Raw genomic sequence first — 13,365 nt, 5'->3', positions numbered from 1 at the left:
TCGAAAGATGGATGAGCAAATACACGTTGTTCTTTTAAAGAGTATATCAGTTCGCTTGTCAAAGAAACCCGGCAGTATATAGCGTCTATATAGGTAGTTTCATTCACTTAGCCGTGTAATGAATTAATTCATGGAATATTAAATGCACACACAAACCGTGGCGCGGGTTAAAGGTCATCTACGCGGTTCTTATGGTGACGTGTTTAGTGAAACATCAAAATCCTTTTAAAAAAGCGCTTTCTTAAAATAGTTCAATTTTATAATCACGAATATGAAGACTAGGGATTTAAGACTCTCTCTCTCCGACGACGACGACGACGAAACGTGCTTAGTATATATATATATATATATATATATATATATATATATATATATAAACTCTAAACACTTTAATTGAAAACACGACTGAAGAAGACCGGTAACACGGTCGAAATATATCTAGAAAATGTTTAGAGTCTCCTTTTTTATAATATAAAAAAAAAAATTAATAGACAATACTAACAACACTATATTAGGTAGTTATATGAACATCTATCAAAATTTCCAATACTCTTTTTAAGTATTGTAAATATAAAAATCTATATAGAGGCAAAATCTGCAGCGACATGTCCCCACACCACTTGTCCACACTAATCTAATAAATATTGTATTATACCTTTCACATTTTGTGGGTTATGTTTACGTGGACGTAATGGTATAAATAGAATGTTTCTTCTCATAGTGCACTCTGTCCTCACAACTCAGTCCTAGTAGTGCACCGATCTTCCGTCCTCACAACGCAGGTCAAATGGTTAAAAACAATTCTTCACTTTACACATTTTATCATCTCTCTCTCTCTCTCTCTCTCTCTCTCTGTTGTTTATAAAACATTATTTACTTAACAACACGTAATGCTTGACGAAAGTGGCGTTTTAATTGATTGAGCATTTATGTCATCATATCATTAGCAGTACTAAAAAGTGTTTTTAAACAATAAACCATTTATTTTATTCTTGTAAATAAGACTGAGAAAGGTCATCATGCATACAAGGCCTCTCCTCCTTCAAAACACGACTAAAAACAGCCTACTGATCGAGCAGTTTAGCTTGAGTGCAGTGCATTCTGGGAAAAGAGAGAGAGGATATTATTCACAAACACATACTTATTTCCTATAATTTCCTTTGATGATAATAATTATTCATGCAATGACGAATTGAAATAAGATATGTACTATATGATAGTATCTGCATGTGTCTTATGAATAATTTGTTATTTATGTAATTCTGAAAGTCGGTCAAAAGCTCGGTAGAACTTGCACTGTTCTGTTTCACAACTCTACGTATTTTGAATATAGAATTACTTTTTCTTGTCTGTCTTGAAAATATACTTGCCAACTTGTTTGTTTAGATATAGAAATAGCATTAAAATGAATAAAATGTCTCATTACATAATTACTTAATTCTTATGAGTAATTACTGGTTTTTGTCGAGATGAATTCTTCAAGTGCAATATGTAGATCATCATGCAAATTTCAACCTAGCTATGGAACTGAAACACGCCTTTCAAGAATTTATTTTTGTAATGCACGACTGAAAACCTATGCACATGTAGTGTTCCAAAGTCAACGCCTCGATTTGAAATAAAGCATAATTTCAAATACTTTCCGTAATGTCATATCGATCTATCTATCTAATGTATATATATAGTTAACGTCGCGCTCAAGGACAAGTAATGGTGAAAAAGGAACTGGAGGGAAAGATGGGGTAGGAGAGAGAGAGAAGGGGAAGGGGAGCAAAAAGAGGGAAGGAAAGAAAGAAAAGTAAAGAGAGAAAAATTGATATTGTTAAAGAGTCAATTAAAAAATTGATCAATATATTCCAGTAGACATTAACTTGTCCTGACCGAGCTCTCGGGTTTATCACATATCTATGTAGCAATATCCCATTATTACCTGCATATTGTGTTTATGTCTCTCAACTGATTCAATAAGCGAGGACATATTTTGCGTATGGTCAATTTTTAAGCCTAGGCAGATTACTATAATAATGATAATATAATGATTTGCGAATATTACCTGCCATTAAGTCAAATGCTATCTTACATCGTTCATTGCATGCTGATTTTGACTACGGTTGACTTCATTTACATAATCAAGAGAGAGGGCTCACGGCTGATGTGACTGATCAACAGGCCGTTCTTACTTCTCCTAGGCAACTGATCCCAACTCCGGTGTTTTCAGGGGTCCATGTTTTAACTCCTTAATTTTGTATTTTTTAAAGGGATTTATGAGGTTAGCTACCGTTCTTCAGTTTTTTATAAAAGCAATATTTTAAACGATTGTGAACTGAAACCTGAACACCTGAACATGTGACTTGTTAATGATTTAGAAAATACCAAAAAATGAATCAGATTACGTAAATGTAAAGTTACATAATGATTTTTTTTAAAAATAGTTGTTTCATATACGCATGCATGCTTTCATGTGCTTGCGTGCACGTGCGCGCGCGCGTGTGTGGTAAAATGATGATAAAAAAAGCCAACAAAATAATTATTAAAGAAAAAATTATGTAGAAGAATAAACATATTTCGAAAATAGATATTAGAATTACATTGATAATGGTGTATATAGTTACATATATTATTTTGACGTATATGTGGAATGTATACGTGGAGGTGTGGTTGCTTTTCTTCTTATTCTCATAAAACTGTCTCTTTATGTCTGTAATAACACTATAAAATGTATAGTGTAATGAACCCAGGCCTCCCCCAACACCGGCATCCAAAGCTATAGTTCATTTGTAATGGGGCATTAAAAAAATCTAAGGAGAAAAAGATACTAAATATAATAGGGGGAAATTACATTGATAGAACTATGTAGATTTAAAAAAAAAAACATTATTGAGAGAATTCGCTCCCCTGGTTAGTTCATTGTCAAAAGTTACTTTATTTTTTCACGCATGTAAATATTTCACTACACATATTATGTAATTTTCATCTAAATTGATCTTTATCTCAGTTTATTAAAATGAATGCATTAACTTGAAATTGAAATTGGCTAACTAGAAAATACAAACTGTTGAGAAGAATAGTCATTGTTGTCCAATATTGGCTGCACTTTATTTTATATAATCGAACTTCTGGTCATGATAAAACATAATTCTGATGACATAATTGAAGGATATTTCAAAATTAAGGATTATCTCCCTCATGCATAGCTCTTATCCATGGACGAATTTGGCTCCAGTTTTTTTTTTTTTTTTTTTTTTTTTTTTGGCACTCTAGTTTTCCTTTTAGCTCTTACAAGTTTATTGTTATTTTGAATTTCCAAACTTTCGGCTTGAGCATCACTGAAGAGACATTATTTGTCGAAATGCGCATCTGGTGCATCAGAATTGGTACCGTATAGGTTTTACATGAAATCAAATGTTTAGAACATGAGCAAGTGACACTAATAAACAATGATAAATTCCATGAAGACTTTAAGTTAAGAATATAGAATTAGGAATAGGGCAAACACGAATCCCTCGATATACCAGAGATAGGATCAGGTGCTTAGGAAGTGTAAACATCCCCTGTTTACCGGTCACATCCGCCGTGAACACTATATATTGATCAGATAAACAGAGTAATCCGTAGTCAAAATCAGTCTGTAGAGACCGGTCTAACAATTGGTATATAACACTTCAAATAGCGCTATCAAATAGTACAGAAAACAAGTGTGTAGAAGCGCCTACACAACATAGTGGTACATACACTTTATACTTACGTTGCGTGTGACCGGTCGACAGGGAATGCTTACTCCTCCTAGGCACCTAATCCCACCTCTGGCATATCCAGGGACCAGTGTTTGCCCAATTCTCTATTTTGCATTGCTAATAGGAGTTGTGAGATTGTTCACTGTTCGTTATCTTCACCCTTTCACGTAGTATATGAGATCCATACAAATATGATTGCCTGTGGAACTTTGCATACATTCCTTAAAGAAATGCTTTCTTGCATCAAAGAGTACAAGCTTATCAAATCACAAACAGAAAAAATACTTTATAAGGCTATATACCTTCATGAAATGCAAAGATGGATTATTACATGTATGTGTAAAATAAATGATAATGTAACATGTGATGGTTAAGATAAATAAATGATATCTAAAAAACCTTAGTATCTAAAAACAATTATAATTGTTAGAAATTGATATTCAAAATGCAATAAAAAAAAGGCTGAATATGGTTTAAAATAGAATAGCGATTAGATCTGGAAAGCATAGGATTCTAATTTGACTACAAAATTCTGTTTGTCCCAAAAAGGAGGGCACTTGTCATTGAATATAGATTTCTACCAAGGGAATCATTGGTAGATATCTATACTTTTAATATAGTATATATTTGAGAATTTAAAAATAACAGAATTTAAAAGTTACACTTTTGCATAACCTTTTAAATGTAACTACGCAGTTGATAAATGAAACAAAAAAGTAGGCGGACAAGTAGAAACATTTGATTTATCATGAAATGAAAACCTCATGGGGAACACCTCAGGAATCTTAAACCTGAACATATGTTGGAAAATAACTGTTTTGAAATTTAATGTAAACATAATAACTTTATTTTACTATATTATGAAGGTATATATCATTGTGTCTATACCTAATATTTTGAAAGGAATCCAACTTATTAAAAAGAAGTGAACATAACTATTTTTGGCACATTTCATACGAATAATTTTGTTCTATCAAAGCTACCCGGTGTTTATTTTTACACTTAATATCAAACTTGATTTCTTTTTGCACCTTTTCAAGGGGTATATGAGAATGAAAGATGAAGACAACGAACAGCGATCAATCTCATAACTCCTATAAGCAAATCAAAACAGAGAGTTGGGCAAACACTGACCCCTGGATATATCAGAGGTGGGATCAGGTGCCCAGGAAGAGTAAACATTCCCTGTCGACCGGTCACATCCGCCGTGAGTCCTATATCTTGATCAGGTAAACGGAGCAATCCGTAGTCAAACTTTGTGTAAAGAACGCGTTCCTAAATGAGTCAATCAATGTGCATGATGTGCAATAATAGTCCCTTAGTTCATGGCTAAGTATTGATTATACGTGACATTGGTCGACATCAGCATATGACATAATACATCGCAAAACATGAAGATGTAAACTGATCAAAGAGTTCTCATTTAAAATCAGTGAATTAATTGTTTTCTTCCGTATATAATTTACATGGTATTTCATTGACTTCTTTTGTTAACACGTGTATAATTGATTCAGATTTTGAATTGATTTTATTCGCTCATGAATTGTTGATGCAAAACATTGTTACTTGGTTTTATCCCAATGTCTATTCCCTTAAAAGAACTCTGATCAATCATCTTGCCTAATTCTACCATGGTTTTAAAGGCTCTACTGTCTTAAAACATTGTTGTGACGTCAGTTCTTTGTCTTGACAGTACTTTATTTTTCATACTGTACTGAACATAGTCCAGTATTATTAAGAGCAGTCCAGTATTATTAAGAGCAGGCCAATATTATGAGAAATACGGGACTGACAGTAAAAACCAGGAACAAAGACCACCCTTCGTTGTACGAGAAAACATTTATTATACATCAAATACAATATTCAAGGCGTGAAATATTCCAGTAAATTATACGAAATGAGTGTTTCATGTATAATCCGATTTTACCGTGTATGAAATCGTTCAGGCACCACAGTTATAAATCCATGTCACAATCATTCATTTAAACACATGCACATTAAAATCGTAAATTCACTGTTACATCCCCGGCAGTGATGTTTATTTCCTTTTCTGATCCATAGGAAACACTTTCATTGAGCTTCACTTTCTTCGGCTCCGGCGGGGACACTGGGCGGTTTCTGAATCAAATCACTTACACTCTGTAATTGTTCCTCGGAGGTGCGTTTGTAGTTGCGAATCACAGATGACATGTAACCACTTTTTTCCGCTATAAATTGCTCGTCAACACCCGCAGCATATAGGCGTGTAGCGGCAGTAGCCCGAAGAGAGATTTGTAATCCTGCCTCTTTAACATTTTGGCCACAATCTATTGCAGTTGATGTACCCCGACTGGGACGTCGTACCATACATTCCCATTAGGAGCGATTTTTGATCTGAGATAAAATGCATTGCATTTTCCACTTCTGGGGCTACAAATGATTAAAAAAAAAATAATTGTATACAACAAAAATGAAACAAGCAAAATAAATAATGTGCAAAAAAATTGTTAATATATTTAGGAGAATCTGTAGAAATAATGAATAATCTTACCGCAAACTCATGTACTTTTCAATCATCTGAATCCATTTCTTCAAGGCACCCGGACTAAATGCTAAAAGGGGGTTGCGGCTTCTGTTTTTATACCAGTTATAGGCCTACGTGTCAGTATCATATCAGGGTTCCCAGAAAGGAATGTGGGAAACCAATGTTTTGTTTTTTCTAAAAGATTCTTTCCGAACACCCTTTACGTAGCCTCATTCACCCAAAAAAGAAAACCAGTTTTGTTGAGTACAGTCTTCAGACAATAGAAGCGTTCGAATCGCTTTCCATGAAGAACAAAACCCTGTTTTGAGGAGTACCGTATTATGACAATTGAAATGATGAGCTAACAGTTTTTTGTGAATTAAAGACAAGATTTGACCTTGTGTGCCATTAAAGTTTATGAATTCCTAATATATCAAAATTATTAAAAACAAATCAGAAACGAAAGGTGTAAATATATCTGTCTATACCAATGATTATTTGTACGTGGGTTTTTTGTGTGCGTTTAAATGCATTTGTTTTTAGATAGAACAATGTTTTAAGTAAGATACAAGACTCGATGGTCTATTGCGTCAGATACGAGACTGATCACTCGCCGCTACGCGGCTCGTGCCAGTCCCATATCTGACATAATAGACCATCTTCGTCTTGTATCCCTTACTTAGTATTTATATGGGTTTTTAAAAAATCTAAAACGTTTTTCCGGCAGCTCGATCAGTGGTGTCTTAGAAATGGTTTCTAGACCAGTTAGGTTGGTAATGCTTTATTGTAATACTGTTGACATTTCAGTAACACTGGAAATATTTTCAGTATTGTTAGAAATATTTTCAATATTGCACACCGTGACAGCTTTTATGATACACATGTAGTTATTTTTCATTGTTATTTTTCTTCCTACAAGCCCCGTGGAGATCCAGGTTAGAATAGGTCATCAATACCCCTTGCTTGCGTAAGAAGAGAGAAATTGGGTAGTCTTTCGGATGAGACCGCAAAAACCGAGGCCCCATGTCACAGTAGGTGTGGCACGATAAAAATTCCTCCCTGCTCAAAGGCCGTAAGCGCCGAACATAGGCCTAAATTTTGTAGCCCTTCACTGGCAGCAGTGATGTTTACATATGAGTGAAACAATATCGAGGGGGGATTTTAAACAATATACAACCAACCAATCTTCCTACAAATTCTACGCCAACGAGAACAGCATTATATTAAATTGTCAATATCCTTTCCTGTAGATAATTCTTTTATCTTGAGTTGTACGGATGAATTGTCACTTTATATGGAAAATAATTTAATACTTGGCATTACGTCTTCTTATGTTAAAACTCTAACCGTACTTCGCAAAATTGGTCAGAAATACAATTCTCTACACGCTGTTTGACGTGTTTCATACCGATTGTTAGGCCGTTCTTGGCACACTGATTTTGTCTACGGATAACTCCGTTTACCTGATCAGGATATAGGGCTCACGGCGGGTGTAAACGGTCGACAGGGGATGTTTACTCCTCCTAGACACCTGATCCCACCTCTGGTGTGTCCAGGTGTGTTTGCTCAACTATCTATTTTGTATTGTTTATGGGAGTTATGAGATTGATCACTATTCGTTATCTTCACCTTTCACGACCATGTATCACTTTCTGTTACTGGTAAGTTTTAATGGTATCTATTTTGCACCTACGTGTACAATCTTTCGAAAGCTTTTCGAAGTGAGCTTTTCTGATCAGACGTTGTCTAGCACCTGTTAGTATGGTAGCAGATTTTCATATTGATGACTTTTCAACGCCTTACATGACAATTCGCCAAGACAAATTACAGACAACACTAGCCTTTTCAACAGCATAGGCAGCTGCTTCATCATAAAATGAACAGGAAATGCATGTATTCATATAATGTGGACGGACATTTAAAACTTTACTTTGTTAATCTTGCCGTGGGGATCCAGGTTAGAATAGGTCCTCAGTACCTCTTGCTTGTCTTAGAAGGCGACTGAATGGGGCGGTCCTTCGGATGAGACCGCAGAAACCGAGTCTTTAATATTACTACTAAATTGATGCTCTCATCAATTGAATTGAAGAGAGCAATAATTGAATTAATGCGCGCATTAAATAAATTATTGCTCTCATTAATTGAATTGAAGTGCGCATTAATTCATTTGACGAGAGCAATAATTGATTTAATGCGCGCATTAATTCAATGAAAGAGAGCAATAATTGAATTCATGATATCTTCAAATAATTGAAGTTATCTTAAATTATTTGAGTTTATGTTAATATGGCGCTCCATACGCAACTGAATGATGCGGAAGAGTGTTTTGCGTATGGTCATTTTTTTTAATCGAGGCAGACTAAAGAAAAAAGCTTATGATGCAGGTTTTTCAACAGTCTCGTTTAAAATCAGCATTTCGCAAATTGTATGCTGGTTATAACGATCTAATATAGGAATCCAGCCTTACATTGGGTCGAATGCTGTATGGTGTGTTTCATACAAATTGTTAGGCCGTTTTTATACACTGATTATGACAACGTATTACTCTGTTTACTTGATAAAGATGGCGGATGTGACCGGTTAACAGGGGGTGCTTACTCCTCCAAAGTATCTGATCCCATCTCTGGTGTGTCTGGGGGTCCGTGTTTGCCTAGCTCTTAATTTTATATTATTTGTGGGAGGTGAAAGATTGATCATTACTCATTATCTTCACCTTTTCATTTTCGCCTTCGTCTTAACGACCTCAGGACCATGCAGGAACCTCTGATCTTTAACTGGTGACATAACTCAATATAAAAGACACCCAAGAATATTGTACATCTGCGTCACATATGGGTATCTTATTGAATAATAGATGTGAAAGGCAAACGAACAACTCAACACTATCCTACATGTATTCTGCGGTGTATTGATTGATGTTTTCCGCTACACTCAACAATGTTTCAGTTATATGGTGGCGCCCAGTTTTTATTGGTGGAAGAGAGAACCCAGATACAATGTACCTGGGAAGAGACCACCGACCTTCCGCAAGTAAACTGGGAAACTTTCTCACTTACCGGCGCGAGCAGGATTCGAACCCGCGCCGACAGGGGTGAGAGGCCGTGTGATTTGGAGCGCGATGCTTTAACCACTTGGCCACGGAATTTTTCTGTTTTCCTGTGGTGTAAATACGTTTGTAGATTAGTGTAGTTGTAGTGTAGTCTGCGATATAAATACGTTTGTAGATTAGTGTAGTTGTAGTGCTAGTTGTATTTATATGTAGTTTTTGTTATTATTCTCTGTTAATATTGGCCACATTATGTAATTCTTTTTGTTTGTCCTGAGGAAGGGGCGGGTCGTCCCGAAAATTCGACAGTCTGGTCGTTCGTCATATTAGTGATATATATATATATATATATATATATATATATATATATATATATATATGAAAGGCGAATATAACGAACAGTGATCAATCTCATAACTCCTATAAGCAATACAAAATAGATAGTCAGGCAAACACGAACCCCTGGACACACCAGAAGTGGGATCAGGTGCCTAGGAGGAGTAAGCATCCCCTGTCGACCGGTCACACCCATCGTGGGCCCTATATCCTGATCAGGTAAAAGGATTTATCCGCAGTCAATATATATATATACTGTTAGTTATATAAACTTAAAATTTTCGAGGCAACTTTTTTGGCACCCTTATCAAGAAACATAAATTACATAAACAAATATCACATAATTCACACTTTAAAAAACGACAGATATTGATAATGTACATTGTTACAAAAATGATCCAGTGATATGCGTAAGTAAAGAATAAACAATACCTATATATATATTTATATATACTACCAAAATAACCTTCACTAGAAAGTACAAATGCATGTTAGCTCCGTTAAGTATTTGAGATTAATGATTGTTCAAACATGATCCTAGGGTCAGGATGGGACAACAATAAATCTCGAAGTACACATGAAAATGTTTTAAATTTAAAAAATTTAAAGAAAAACAAGATACCATTTGTCAAATCGTAATTTAAAGAGCTTAACATATATTTATGGGATTAATATATGCAAATAAAAAATAGATGTAAATGAACAGTGGACAAGAGAACAATAACATATTCTGAAGAAATAGCATACAATTGATAAGAATTTTATATTCACGGAGAATCACAATGAACAACTATAATGATATACTATAAATATGATTGATTGTTTAATGAATATCTGCGAGCATTAAAGCAGTGTGCAAAACTAAATATTTGTGTTAATGTTCTAAGTACAAGGACCGCAACTCAGCAAAAAAATCAATCGACCAGAACACTTTTCGAACTTGATCAGTAATTTGCAATGTACCAAATACCAAAGCATGATAAAAAAGTGCGGAAATCTGAGCATTTGCGTTAATTTTCTGATTCTAAAGGCTATTACTCAATCAAAAGCCAATGTGCTGGGGCAAATTTCGAACTTGAATCGTAACTTATGTACCAAACATTAAATGAATATGACATGGCGAATAAAGTGCGAAAAACCGATTTGAAGAAATGACATATAAATTCCCTTTCGACTTTGCCGGTAGGGAACTAAAATGCCAATTTCAAACGCATTACTGAGGACAGTAATTCAGAACATATTCATATTGCCCCATACTTCCCCGTGAAAGGCCACTCACCTGCATGTGACTGATGGGAAGCGAAATGAATGATATATGGAAAAGTCAGCACGACATCACAAACAGTTCAGTAAAAGGAGAAATGTGTGGTAGCTTTTCTTTTCATGTATGATCACGTTTATATTTCTGACTAGTCTTTAGTTTTGATTAAAATTAAATGGTTGCAAATGAATTAAAATCGCAAGCCTACTTTTTCCTTTACTAATGTTTTGTTTTGTTTTTGGTATTTTTGTACTTACAGAGACATGTCTGACACACGCAGGCTTTGCACTGTCGCTCCTGCGGTCATATAAAAGTTTGAAAATATTATAAAACGAATATCAAAAACAATTTCCGAAGCTAAATGATATATTTGTGCATGTCCATCGGCCATTCCACTTCATATTCAAGGAATCGTTAGCATTTAAGATACTGAAGGTGATATTGAAACAGTATTTATAAAAGGAAAAGAAACTCAAAATTATTCATGTTTCATTGATAACAAAATACGACTTCATATTATTAATGCAAAAGCAATATAAATAGAAATTGCATGATAACGATATTTGATGGGTAAAGAAAGATAACGGCAACAGTCACACAAGGCTATTTATATTACACTAAGCCAGGCATATATAAAAATTCATTTCATTTACAAAGACCTAGACCTAGGCTATACATGACTTAGAAAACTGGTTCAATTATGGCAACTTCTATCTGTGCATTCCAAGTTCCAAACATAATGGAAGCATCAATGTTATTAAGAAAAACTGGCTGTGTTTAAAACCGTCCCTATAATTCTTCAAGACATATGTAAGCTAAACTCTGTTACTTGATAGTGCATACATATGATGCTGAATTTAATAAAGATCTACGGTATCTTTAGAGTGTACAACATCTTCATGAGAAAAGAAAACAATTATCTCAAGATTAACTCAAACTCTCTGGAAAATTAGTCATTTGAGATATTCAAAGATATCCAAACAGAAGAAAGTAGCATTATACAGAATAACGTTAACATTTGCTACTCCAGGTAAGAATAGGTCCTCATTACCCCCTTGCTTGTCGTAAGAGGCGACTAAATGGGGTGGTCCTTCGGTTGAGACCGCAAAAACCGAGGGACGTTAAACAATATTAAATCAATCAATCAATCCAATCTTTTTGCGATTACATGTGATTTTTCTTAATTGGTCTTTGGTACTTTCATGAAAGGTGAGGATAACGAACATTGATCAATCTCATAACTCCCAAAAGCAATACGAAATAGAGATTGGGCAAACACGGAACCCTTGATATACCAGAGGTGGGATCAGGTGCCTAAGAGGAGGTGACAAACAAGATCGTTATAACGACTATATAATTTGCGAAGTGTTGACTTTAAACGAGACTGTTGGGACTCCCACACCATCAACTTGTTTGTTAGTAGCCTGCTCCAGTTTAAGAACTGACCATACGTAGAACAAACTCTTGCGTATCGAATCAGTTGAGAGATATATGCAGGTGATTATGGAATAGCTGTGCATAAATATAGGATGTTGACGATGGAGAAGCTGCAATCATCTCGTTTGTCATAAAGTTGAATTATTAGTTTGCCGTTAATATTTACTTTCAATAAAATATCTAAGTATGAAGGAGAAGTGAAAGACTCTGTGGTGTCGTTTATTTCGAGCTCACAGGGATATATTGAATCAACATATTAATGAAAGTTATTATTGTTGATAGACACAACGTCGTCGATATATCTAAATGTCAAATTGAAGGCCACTGCAAGAGATTTGTTCTGCTTCAAATGAATATAAAACAGATCAGTTAACAAAGGAGCACAATTCGTGCCCATGGAAAATCCAACAGACTGTTGGAAGACCTGATCACCAAAGACCAAATTCAGATTCTTGATCCTATATCACTATGGAGAAGTATTACTTGGTAGTTATATCACGTGATTGTTTAATACTTTACTATGAATCCCGTGGGGATCCGGGTGAGAATAGGTCCTCCGTACCCCTTGCTTGTCGTTGAAGGCGACTAGATGGGGCGGTCCTTCGGATGAGACCGCAAAAACCGAGGCCCCGTGTCACAGCAGATGTGGCATGATAAAGATCCCTCCCTGTTCGAAGGCCATAAGCGCCGAGTATGGGCCGACAATTTGCATTGGTGACGTTTCCATATGAGAGAAATATTCTCGTGAGGGACGTTAAACAATATACAATCGATCAATCTTTACAATGAACTACTGTAAACCAACTGTTATTCGCATGGACTTCATTTTGCGATTTCCCAGTGATGAACTGGTCCGTGGCGACAATTTTTCGCGACCTATACTGTACATTATCTTATACAACAAAATATATTAAAGGACTGGTTTGTGACGAGAAATATTCGCAATGATGAGATTCTCGCGAATAAAAGTAGGTTTCCAATATATATATTCTAATTGGTATAGGATTTAGGAATGAAATTCAAAGAGAAGGTAAAGGCTAGAGGATTG

General features: G+C 35.2%; 1 long non-coding RNA gene across 1 annotated transcript; it reads right to left on the bottom strand.

Moving 5' to 3' along the window:
• Window positions 1-5,558: 5,558 nt before the first annotated feature.
• LOC130051096 (uncharacterized) lies at window positions 5,559-6,819 on the bottom strand. Its single transcript, XR_008799512.1, has 2 exons — window positions 6,265-6,819; window positions 5,559-6,143 (listed from the first exon to the last, which is right to left on the bottom strand). It is a non-coding gene; the product is annotated as an uncharacterized LOC130051096 (long non-coding RNA).
• Window positions 6,820-13,365: the final 6,546 nt, after the last annotated feature.

Source organism: Ostrea edulis, chromosome 10, assembly GCF_947568905.1.
Source record: "Ostrea edulis chromosome 10, xbOstEdul1.1, whole genome shotgun sequence".
NCBI classification, from domain to species: domain Eukaryota; kingdom Metazoa; phylum Mollusca; class Bivalvia; order Ostreida; family Ostreidae; genus Ostrea; species Ostrea edulis.
The sequence above is the reverse complement of the archived record's forward strand: the minus strand, read 5'-3'. Positions and strand labels throughout refer to the sequence as shown.